A 12,109-nucleotide genomic window follows, 5' to 3' on the forward strand; every position below is an offset into this window, starting at 1 on the left:
GGGTCCTTAAGGTGAGTAGGAGCATGTATGGCATGAAAATGTTTGGCACGAAAACATTTTTGGCGCGCTTGGGATCGCGACGCAACGTAACCCGGCGCTCGTGGAAGGTCCGTGGTGCGATGTGTGAAAGCGAATGGCGCGCGAAGCGTGAGTGTATAATGGAGTGTATGTGGGAAGAGTGTGAAACCGAGTGTGAAACAGAGTGTGCGATGGCCGAGTGTGCGAAAATGCACACGGGAGCGTGTTGTAGGGAGTGTGCGGGAGTGCACACCAGAGCACGTGATTGGGTGTGCAACAGGAGAGTGCACACCCATGGGTAAGTGTGCGCTGATTGGGTGTGTACCGGGAGAGTGCACACCCATGGTTGTTACCGAGTGTGTAACAGAGTGCGTGAGTAGTATGAGTGCACCAGGGTGTGCATGAGAGTGTGTGATAATGGAGTGTGCGAATGGCGTGAGTGCGCCTGAGTGGTGTGCAACTGAGTGTGCAAGGAAAGAGAATGCACGAGAGCGTGCGGTAACCAAATGCAGGGAGTGTATGGGGTTGCCTCGGTGTGCGAGAGAGGAGTGGGTCGCGTGTGGGTGTGAGAATGCGACTTAGGCATCGACCCATACCGGGGGGTTAGCGCGTAGTGCGACGGATAACTGACGCGAGCCCTCGGTGCGTGGTGTGCTTGGCGTGCAGTGGGGATCGGCGGGGATCGTTGCCTCTGTGGCGTGCACGATTCGTGCCGGGCCCCGCCCTGTATGGTTGGTGCTGCGCCTTGGCAGGAAAGGCGATCGGCACGGTTCGAGGGGTGTGGGGTGGGGGGTAGGAGAGGTCGGAGCTTCGCCCCCTGGCGGGCGCAGTGCTCCGACCATGGGAGGCTGGGCCATCGTGCCGGAGACCGAAAGGCTCCGCGCAGGGATGGCGCCTGGAACCTTGGCCCAACAAAACCTCCTACCCTGAATCGAAAATGCCGGACGGACCCAACCAACAGGAGACCAACCACCCGCATGCATTGCTCGGCTTTTCGAAGCCGAGCTGTGACGAAAATGTATTGCCACACGGAGAGGCTCATAGTTAGTGGACGAATAGCCATAACGTTGGCGAATGGTAGCTTTACCATTCATTTGGGGCACATGAGCAGTAGATTATGGGGTGGCAGTGTAAGCTAGCCGAGGGTGGGCTAGGTTAATTGTTAGGGACTTAGTAAATGACAGTAGAGGACATGAGAGTTAAGTAGCGACATTGGTACAGGTAGAGGGGACGTAGAGAGATTAGTTGGATGAAAATGACGAGGGAAGTGCTTAGTGTAAGGGAAGACGGGAAAGCATGAGTATTAGGGGGAGAAGTAGTTAGTTAGATGATGCTGTGTGTGTGTAGTAGTGTGGAGAAATTCTGTGTGTGGATGAGCTTGAGCAAATGAGGAATTGAATGGGAATCACTGTGTGTGTGGAGCTTGAGATTGAGGCGCAAATGAGGAATTGGTCGGGGATAACCGGAGGTTCAGGGGAGGACAACCATGAGTGGTGTATTGAGGAAAAGTGGAATTGTGTTGAGTGAATTGACTTGCATGGTGTGCAAGTGGGAAAAAGGAATGTGAGCACAAGAGGTGTGCAAGAGAACTTGGTGTGGAATAAATGGTGTGGAATGAGTGGTGTGGAATGCTTGGTGGGAGTAAATGGTGTGGAATGCATGGTGCGAAGGAGTGAATGGGGGGAGAAGGACCCCTTCACGAATACCCGGGGAGGGTAGTTTAAAGTCAGGTAGAGGGCTTAGGTAAATTGTTTGGATATTGACACCTATGGTGCAGGAAGTAGCCAGAAGTGCTTGGATGGGTGCATGAGTCAGTGAATGGCTGGGCGTGTGGGCTTTGTTGGTGCGTATGGTTATTGGGGCACTCCGCCACTGGTAGTCTGTCGGCCAGGTGAGGCCGCAGGTAGGCTCTGGGAGTCAGTCAGAGTAGTGTTCAGTGGGGCCCGAGGATCCAAGAGAAGGACCCGTGTAGCCCAATGCCAGAGAGGGCATCAGAGGGGTGAGAGAGCCAGGAGGGGCCTTCCCCGATTTAGGGTAGTCGCAAGGAGCCAGGTAACCTCGGGTGGCGACTTCAGTGGCGGAGGTTCGCAGGTAGGTAGACCTGCTAGTGGAGCCACACGACCCAGCCCCAAAATTGTGCAAAGGCACAGTAGAAAAAATTGGGGAGTGAGACCCAAATTCGTAGGGCACCACAGGGTGGGGCAATGGGAATTGGTTTTTAGAACCACATAGTGTAACTGTGGCCAATTGAATTGGCAGGGCAAGACCCCGGGTAGTGTAACTGAGTTAATGTTATTAGTGTATCGTTAGGATGAGGAATCTCTTCGCACCATCCACATCCAGTCATCCACTCACCAAGGAGATGGAACTCCACACCGGGTTTTGTAAACTGATGAGTAAGTGAGACGCATCATGACGTGGAAGTGTGACATTGTGTGTAATTCCATCTCTTCCTTCTTGGGAGGGATTGGAAGACGAATTTGGTTTAGAGGGGGATATGGGAGACAGGACATAGTGACGGATTTGTAAATTGTAAATACAGGGAAGGGCAAGGGTAGTGTAGGCTGACATGGGGGGGGGGGGGGGGTACGAACGGTTAGGGACGAGCTTGCTCTGCTCGCTCTCCCGCGCCCCTCATGTTGCATTGCCTCGTATTGATGTGTACCATTGCGTCCTTTCCTTTGCTAACTGTGCTTTGTCTCTCCTCCCCTCCCATGGGCCCATTTTGGAGGGGAAGTGTGCAGGAACACTGAACTGTGCAGCTGCAACTGGCTACACCTGTGCGGCACCCCTGCTGCATTTTGCTGCACCACAATACACCTTATGGACCACACGTTCTGTGGCCTTGCCTTTTTGCTGAGCAATTTGCTGCAAACTTACCTTGCACCTGCGGAGCACTGGTTTTAAGTGGCGTCGATGTCACGCAGTCGGACCACATGAGATTGGCCCTGCTGGCAATAAAAACTGACACGGTTTGTACATTGTATTCTGGTGTGCCAGGAAAGAAGACCTTTACGTTTTTTATTATTGCACACCGAAGATGAAGCAGGAAGCAAGAAGGTGCAGCCAAGCAGCAAATATGACATTTGAAATGTGACCTTTTTGTGAAATGTGTATTGGTGTATTGGTGCATTGTTTTTTTCTCCCCTCCAAACTTCGTTCAAAAAGAACAGGTCCTGGGTTATAGAAATGTAAATAATTAGGTTGTGGTTGTAAATAAGATGCTACCCACCGGCTTTGTGTTTAGTTTCAAAACAATTCCGCAATTCGGTTAGTTGTGGGTGTGAGTCGGTTAGAGTTAGTCACACAACGCAGTAGGTGGGACATATCTAGTGTTGTAAAACTGTCACATACAGGGAGTTAGATTAAGTGTTAGAGGGGAACCACATCTAAATGTCACACGTAATTTAAAAACTAGTCCCAAACCTTTCTCAAAACCGGTCGTTCTCACTTGTGTGGGTTCGACTCGGGGGCGAGTCTGGCAAGGGAGGGGGGCAGTGCTGCAGTTTTGAGATTGGCACATTGAGGTCATTAAAGGTTAAAGGTTTGCCCCCCATAGTTAGTCACACGAGCAACATAAAGGCCCATTTGTAGTATAGTTATGTCTTAGTATGTGTAAGAATAGGCCATTTCCCCTCTTAGTGCCTGCGTTGTGTAAAGACAGGAAAATAGGCTATACTTGCCACCGATTTCCCAGCCACCCTAGCCTCGATCCAGTTTGTTAAGCATTGGCTGCCCACTAGTCGAGTAACATGAGGTAGGCCCGAGAAGGAGGAGCTCGGGGTGGGGGCGGCATTGAGATCGGAGAGGCAGAGGCGATGATGGTAAGAGCCACCAGCCAATCAGGGCTCTAGCGGCATGGCGTGAGAGGGCGTGGTGAGGCGCGTCTGGTGAGTTCGAGAAGGTTCGCGGGGCGTGCCTATATAACAAGCTGCGCAAAGTCCTCGAAAGGACTTGACTTGCACCAGTGGCGCGATAAGACTTGAGGGGGTTTGCTCGTTGTGAAAGGACTCGCACGCCAGGACTCGCAGAGGAGAGAGAAAGGATTCGGACTCGCAAGATAAGCGCGTTGTTTGGCGAACTTGCGGAGGATACGCGTGTTGTTTAAGGACTTGCGCAGAGAGAGAGAAGAAGAGGCGTTTAACTGTGCCAAGTACGCGGGCGCAGCCAGATGCACCGGTAACGCTTATTGCGCTTTCCAGCCACGCGAGTAAGCGCGGCTATAGCCGCAAGTGAATAACCGCCAGCCGCGTCGAAGTCCGCTCCCTACCAATTCGCCCCGTGATAATTCGCTCCGTTTAGACGACACGCGGAGAGCTCCTGCCTTCACCTACTCCAAGGGACGTGCCGGGGACCGGAGAGAGAGCTGCACGGAAGCCATCCCTGGACGCGCTGGTGAACATCAACCCACTCATCAGCAACCCCCGTGTGAGTGTGTGTGTGAGACCGGCCCGTGTCCTTGGGTATTAAGTAAGACTGTATAAGGCTGCTCGGTGTCCCCTTTTTCTTGAATCATTGTGTATAGTGTAAATAAACCTGTTCTTCCTTTCCAATTTGATCGCCTTTGTGATTTCGCCATTGACTAAGCGTGGTACGAATGAAAATCGCTTGAATCGGGTTCCACCATCATAATAGCGTGAATCACGTGTACGCAACCGCTCGGCATCTCAACAACACACGTGGTTCGTGTGGGGCTTATTTCCTCGCTTACAGGGCAGCGTGAGTATTTAGGTAATAGCGAATTTGGTCCTAATACCCTATTTCGTGCTGTCCGGAAGGGACGTCATAGGTCCCGGGTCCCGCCAGGCCAGTCAAAGACGAGGGGACTAATCCCCCCCTTGGTAAGAGGAGAAGGCCAGCGGCAGGTCCGCAACAATGTGTATATATATATATATATATATATATATATATATATATATATATATATATATGTTTTCAGGTGGTAAACTACAGGGCGAGTTATAAGTCTCAAGACACGGTTTTAGCTGCTTGTACCGGTACAAGATTTGCTTGTACCATGTATTTATTGCTTTCTTTTTTTCAGATAATACAAAATACATTAAACCAAGATTGCAGACACCAGTGCAATTACAGTGGAAGAAGGCTGGTAGCAGTGGTGTGGTACCACGAGAGGAGAAACACAAACAAGACGACAAAACAGGGGCAAGAAGACTGAGGAGCGTTTTGGAAAACCTGCACCGTCAAAATCAAATCTTCATTTTTGGGGAGAAAGGAATTTCAGACTGGAAGTGTACTCGATAACAAGAGCAGCGGACGACCAAAAATTCATGATTTTGTAATTCAAAACATTAAAACATCCGTTCTCCGATCTCTGGAAAAATCATTACAAAAACGTTCTGCAGAGTTGGGTGTTTCGTATTCGTCATTATGTCGCTCAATGAAAGATCTTCACATGAAAGCATGCAAAGTATAAACCAACTGTCATTGTGAATTGTCATATGCAGATCATGAAAAGAGGTCGACAGCTCGTGACAGATTGCTGCAGCACTCCGATTCAATCCCTAAAACATCAAAGGTTAAGCTTAGTAATGAGTGTGACGTTTACCTCAGTCAATTGCCACGCAATGTTTACTTTTTGGAGTGATGCAAATCCATATTATGTTGAAGAAGTGCAAGAACATCCACTATATTGTCGCGCGATTGCCCCTTGGTTAAGGCCAGAGGATCGCGGATGGACTCGAGCTTTAATGGAGGCGTTTATCCAATCGATGGCGGATCATACACGAGACGGAATGAACAATGCCACTTACCTTCACGATCCGATGTCTTCAACCTGAGGGAAATAATTCAAACCGAAACGAATGTGAAATGTACAGGGGAAAATAATGAAAGGATTTATTTAATAAATATCGGGACAGGGAAACGCGATGATAAAACTAAACCCCCTATTGAGCGCTCTTACACACACACTTTGAATAAACACGATGGGAGAACGAATCAAAGGAACCATTGTTTGCGCGTCCGTGCTTATCTGTCTGGATGTGCAGCGTCCGTCGTCCAACGTGGCTCCAGTTGGCGCGAAGAAAGACCTCGATGCACCCGCAATTGCTCGCTGCTCGGCCCACGTCCGCCGGTGCGCGGCAGGCCTCGCATCCCCGTGCGAAGCGAGCGAGCGGGCGTGCAACCTGCCTCCGCAGCCGTGCGATGTCCTCCTTGGGTTTGGCACGGCCCTCCGATGCACCCAACGTTCGTGGCGAGCGAGTTGCAGATGACGGGACCAAACGAGCAGGGCGAGGGCGGAAGGAAGGTCTGGGAAGGCAGAAGCCAAAGCGAGAAGAAAGGTCGAGACGGAGGTCCGGGCAGGATGGATCCAGGGACGAGAAGGGAAAATGTTGGCACACACACGTTCATCACCAAAGTCCAGACCGAAGTGACAAAATGTCCGCCGCTCTAAGTCTCTTGTTCGGCATGCTCTGACGTCAGCCGGGCATCTTCTCGAATCTTCCGATATACTCCCACCAGTCGTGCGACCCGCCCACCAAACCCTCGGTGTCCATTCATCGCGTGGTGGGCGTGGCCCCAGCCTGCCTTGTACGATGTTCCATCGCCATGGTGGCGTACCGCGCAGCCGCTTGGGATTTATTCTTCCAGTCAGTCTTATTGTGGCGGAGGGGAATTAATTCATGTGGTGCACTAATTGGCCTATCTAATGTATAAGAGTGCATTCCCATAAGGGACACCGGGATGTTCACAGAGGGAACGACACACAATGGAGTTAGCATATTCCCTAATTCTAGTTACCAAGCCCCGCCCCCTCATGGCGGGAACACAGATACGCAGCTTACTCCGACATTCGGGCTACAGGTCCTCTACTTATTTACATTGAGGTGGTTCTAGCTACCCATGACAGACGAAGCATGCTACCTACACAGATCTACCTAGATCTAGATATTCCCTTACCCAAAAATTCATAACAATATGTTATGGTTTGGGCAGCGTTATCTGCCCAGCACCTCATTGGTCCATACTTGCTTGATGCGTCGGTCAACCAGCAGTCATATCTGCATATGTTGGAGGATGACCTCACACCTGAACTTGAACAACGTGGACTAGCCAATGAGATTTATTTCCAGCAGGATGGGGCACGAAATTTGCGAAATCAAAATTTTTCCCAAACGTTGGATTCACAGGTCTTAGCCAACACTTCTGTGGCCACCGCTCAGTCGTGACCTGACCGCTTGTGACAATGCTCTGTGAGGTTACCTGTACATCAAAACGAAGGTTGCAGAACATCGCATGGCATCTGTTGATGAACTGAAACACGTTCAGGAAGCATTTGGCACCACAACACGTGGTATTTTGTGTCAGTTTTCACACCACACGTGGAAAAAATTATCTTTTGCTGTGACAACAGCGGACATCATACAGATGCATTCGATGTCTAAGGAGGTATGTATTATAATTATTATTGTATTACTGTAATATGTTATGACAGATTAGCCATTGGATTAATAAATAAATTATTTTATGATTATTATTTGCAAAATCGAAGGTTTTTCAAGTATATTGGTTGGTTGCGTTTGTGGTTCTGTCTGTCTGTCTGTCTGTCTGTCTGTCTGTCACCGGCCTACAGGTCACAATTCTAAACCGATCGTCACGAAACTTCACCAAGTTGTACAGGTCGTCCCAATTGAGAAGCCTATTGTTTTGGGGGTCAAAAGGTCAAGAGGTCAACATAGGCCAAAGGTCACCAACTTTGCCAAATTTCTAAAATCCTCAATTTTCATCCGATTGACTTGAAATTTGAAGAGGACTTGCATATCTGTTCATTGAATTCAACCACCAAGTATTTTTGAGGTCAACATAGGCCAAATTTCTAAAATCCTCAATTTTCATCCAATTGACTTGAAATTTGAAGAGGACTTGCATATATGGTCACTGAATTCAACCACCAGCCATTTTTGAGGTAAACATAGGCCCAAAGGTCAACATAGGCCAAGTTTTTAAAATCCTCAATTTTCATCCGATTTACTTGAAAATTGAGCAGCATTTGCACATTGTCACTAAATAGGGAAACTAACTATTTTTGAGGTCAAAGGTCAACTCAAGGTCAACCTTCCAAAATCATTTTTTTATCTGAAAAATCGTCACTTTTAAAAATCGTCACAACACAGGACGCCACTATTGACCCGAGCTTTGATCAAGATTGTCAATTTTAATCTTGCTGAAATGGACAATTTGCTGTATCAATGGAATTTTTTTTCTTGGGGGGTGGGGGGGGGCGGATTTTGCAAGTATCATGCTCTGCATGACGTCTTCTTGTTTATTTCTTTCTTTTCATTATCAATCACTTACTTATTTTCTTTCTCATCTGGACTATATCTCAGGCACCTTTTGAGTTAGGAAGCTGATATATTCAGACACAACAATGACCAAGTGATTTGGCTGTAAAATGTATTTTTGATTTATTGATTAATCAATTAATTTTTATTAAATGATTAATCGATTAAAGAAATTAATTATTTTACGATTATTATTTATTTACTTTAATTACGCCATTAATCAATCAATTATTGTACCCCTCTCCCTCCCAATACCGCCTCTATGTGTTGCACGGGGGCATCGGAGCATCACCGGTTGCCACGGTCGCCCCGGCGATGCCACGCGCTGGAGGATATGTTATTATTTATTTGGCATGGGGGCGGTGTACTTTGAATGTATCTGTACTTGTTATTACTTCTGTTGTTATATTATTGTGTATTACTGTTATTACTGTAATATGTGGTTACTCCTGGGGCTTATGGTTCACCCTGTACATGGAACATTGTTTAAACTGGATAGTGTGGACGTTATCTAAGTTGGTAATCAGGATTTTCTTATAAACTATGCCACAGCTTCCACAGCCACTACTTGTCCTGGTAGATTGTTCCACATACTAACCACTTTATGCATAGTATTACATTTGTCATCTTTCCTTATCGTCATCCTTTAAACTTGTCGCATTCATCGATTACTGTATTCCAAACAGCTCGCTCAGCTCAGACCTAAAAGCTTCTCCTCGTTAAAGGAGACATTTTAAAGTGGTAATGAAGAATCGTTGGACCCATAATAATTCAGACTAAACTCTAATAACAAAGTGAGGGATCATAAGAATCAACCACAATGAGCAGCCTAACATCACATGCTGGAGTTGCTCTTCATTGCAGGAGATGGCATGAACTCCTGGGTGCATGAATTGGTTTTGCAGTGCAGAAACAGCAACCACTGAAATATCAAGTTATATAACCTGCTGTCAAGGGATCAAGGGAGAGAAGACCAGTTGCCACCCACAGCTTAAGCAGGATTTTTTTTGAATTTGTTCAGGATGCATTGTTAACTTGGCTACTCTTTGTGAAAGACACCAAGGGATCTTTAACATACACCAACAAACGGTGCTGGCAGATGGGTCTTCTGGCTGAACATGCACCTCCGAGCGACGGCACAAACACATACATTGATGCATCTCCGAGCCTACAAAACGGTAGGGTAAAAGTTTAAAGCTGGGCTGAGATTCAAACCCAGGTTAGATATCACAGAGGTGAGTGTGTGTACTTGTAAGAGTAAAGGCTATCCTAGTAGCCCAATAATAACCTTGAGAGAGGAGGTTAACAGTGTTTGAATTAAACTAGTCACCTGGTGTAGCAAATGCTCATGAAGGCCAATAAACGTAGCATAAAGAACCAGAGCACTACTCGGAAGGATTGATCGATACAGGTTGGTAAAACAAAGTTGTACCTGAGATAGTATTGCCACTTATCACATATCCCAAGGGAAAGTGAAGGCAACAAACTTCGGCCATATGTTTTAAAAAAGTTGAAACAATTAAGCACGGTAATGTTTTTTGGATCAGTTTATAAATAATTTGTTTTTTTTTGTGTACCTGTTAATACCTTAACCGAGATGGTTGATATTTTTTCCAGGTCTGAAGACAGCTGTTCACCACCGTCTCAGATCGTCCCCCATCCAAAACCATGATCTTTTCTACCCTTGTTACCCACCCCCGTGTCACCCCACCACCATCCCAATCCCTCCTCCTTCCAAATTTCCAGTTTTTCCCTCCAGAGAGTTTCCTCTGTATCCATCTTGTCCACCCCATGCATCCTCTCCTGCCCCCCATTCCTCCCTGTCTTGGTCTTCGGCTCTGCTGTTGGTGTCTTCCCCCCTCTCTACTGTTCCTTTTGTCCTGATCCGTTCAGTGTACTAGTTCTAGCTTTTCCACAGACCTCAAGTATGTATACAAAAAAACAACTACAACATAATTTAGTTTGAGTATAAAATGATTAAATTAAATTTCGAGTTTGATCATCTTAGCGTTCTTTTTGGCGTTCAGCTGCCGTTCAAATAATCAGCTAGAGAAAGTATCGTCCCTATTCTCATGTAGCAAACCGTCATTTGTGAAACATGTGATGAAATCGTCATCCAAGTTATGACACTGATGTTGTTCACCTCATGGCCGCTACGCGACCCTTTCGCGGTTCCTATATATATCAGCGCGGACAGGAGATGTAGATCCATCACCGCAATGTAACTCTAGAGCTCCTCTGGGCTTCCATAGAAAGGTAACGATTCTGCTATATGTATCATAAGCTCTTTTATAGTCATACCACCTGTCCGCACCTGTATTCACCTGTATGTAATATTAATACAATGTTTATTGGTTTCTCTCTAGATGCTGTTGAGAACGAATTTCGATTAAACCTACCTTATGGGTTGATGTTGTATCTTGATTCCACAACACTTAATCGAAATTCCTCTCCTGACATCGCTCCTGCAATGCTCGCCTCGGAGAAGAATGCCCAGCGGAGGACCCGTCGAGCTGGCGCCAGCTACAGAGCTCCGACTACTCTCGCCACCGGTCTGCCTCAAAAGGGCCGGGTGCGATGGGGACCTCGCAAGCCTTTTGCGGGACCGCGTCGTCAAAACGCAAACTGCTCTCCTGAGGCCCGAAAGCCGGAGCAGGCATGACGGACTCCGGCACGGCGCCTGCTGAAGGAGGCCACTGGGAAATGACCTGGGCCGCAACCCTGTCGGAACAACGGACCCGCTTGGAGCCGAAGGTACGAATCTCGCCTCGGTTGCTCGAAACGCTAACGGCTCCGTCCGAGAGAATCATCCTAGATTTGCGTGCCTCGGCCCGAGATGAGCTTCCCACGCGAGTGATCATGACTCCCATGTCGGCCATGCCTCCACACGGCCGGCACACTCCGACCACTCGCTACTCGGTGGCCCATCTCCTCCGCGTGAATCGCGCACTGCCGCGCGAATCGCGCACTGCTCGTCGGAATCACGCCTTCACGACCGGCTCACTCCGACCACTCGCTACTCGGTGGCCCATCTCCTCCGAGCGAATCGCGCACTGCTCGTCGGAATCACGCCGTCACGACCGGCTCACTCCGACCACTCGTTACTCGGTGGAATCACCTCCTCCACGCGAATCGTCGTGCACTGCACCCATCGCGTGCTAATACTCTGGGCGGCCCACGATTCCATTCTGATTCCGATCACCTCCTCGCCACGAAGCCGCACGTTGCTCCCTTCGCGGGCCCTACTCGGCGAGGCCGGCGATTCCTATCGCTGCTCGCCGGAATCACCTCCTACGCACGAATCGTGCGCGCTGCACCCATCGCGGGCCCTCTCTGCGTCGCCGGCGATTCCTATCGCTGCTCGTCGGAACCCCTCTTACGCGCGAATCACGCGCCGCACCGTCGCTGGATGGAATCCCTACTATGCACGACGCGCCAGTTGCGCGCGCCGCATCTTCGCTGGATGGACCCCTTTGCATGCGATTCCTCTCGCAGGCCCTACTCTGTGAGGCCGGCGATTCTGATCGCGGCCGTCGAAATCCCACCTACATGTGGCTACTCCACGGGGCCGGCGAACTCCGCTGCCCGGAATCGCCTCAATGGAGGCTCGCTTGGGCCCATGCGAGGACTCGTCGCAGCACGGATGAGTTTCTATGGACGTCGAGCGGGACCTTCATAGCCTTTCACGACACTCGGGCTTATGCTTATGATGGTTGATCGTATACCTGGCTACCATGTGTATTCTATAAGTTGATCGTTCTTCTTCGTCCTTTGTTTTACCTGATTTG

The sequence above is a fragment of the Myxine glutinosa genome, chromosome 2, assembly GCF_964187855.1.
Source record: "Myxine glutinosa chromosome 2, kmMyxGlut1.1, whole genome shotgun sequence".
In the NCBI taxonomy this organism is placed as follows: domain Eukaryota; kingdom Metazoa; phylum Chordata; class Myxini; order Myxiniformes; family Myxinidae; genus Myxine; species Myxine glutinosa.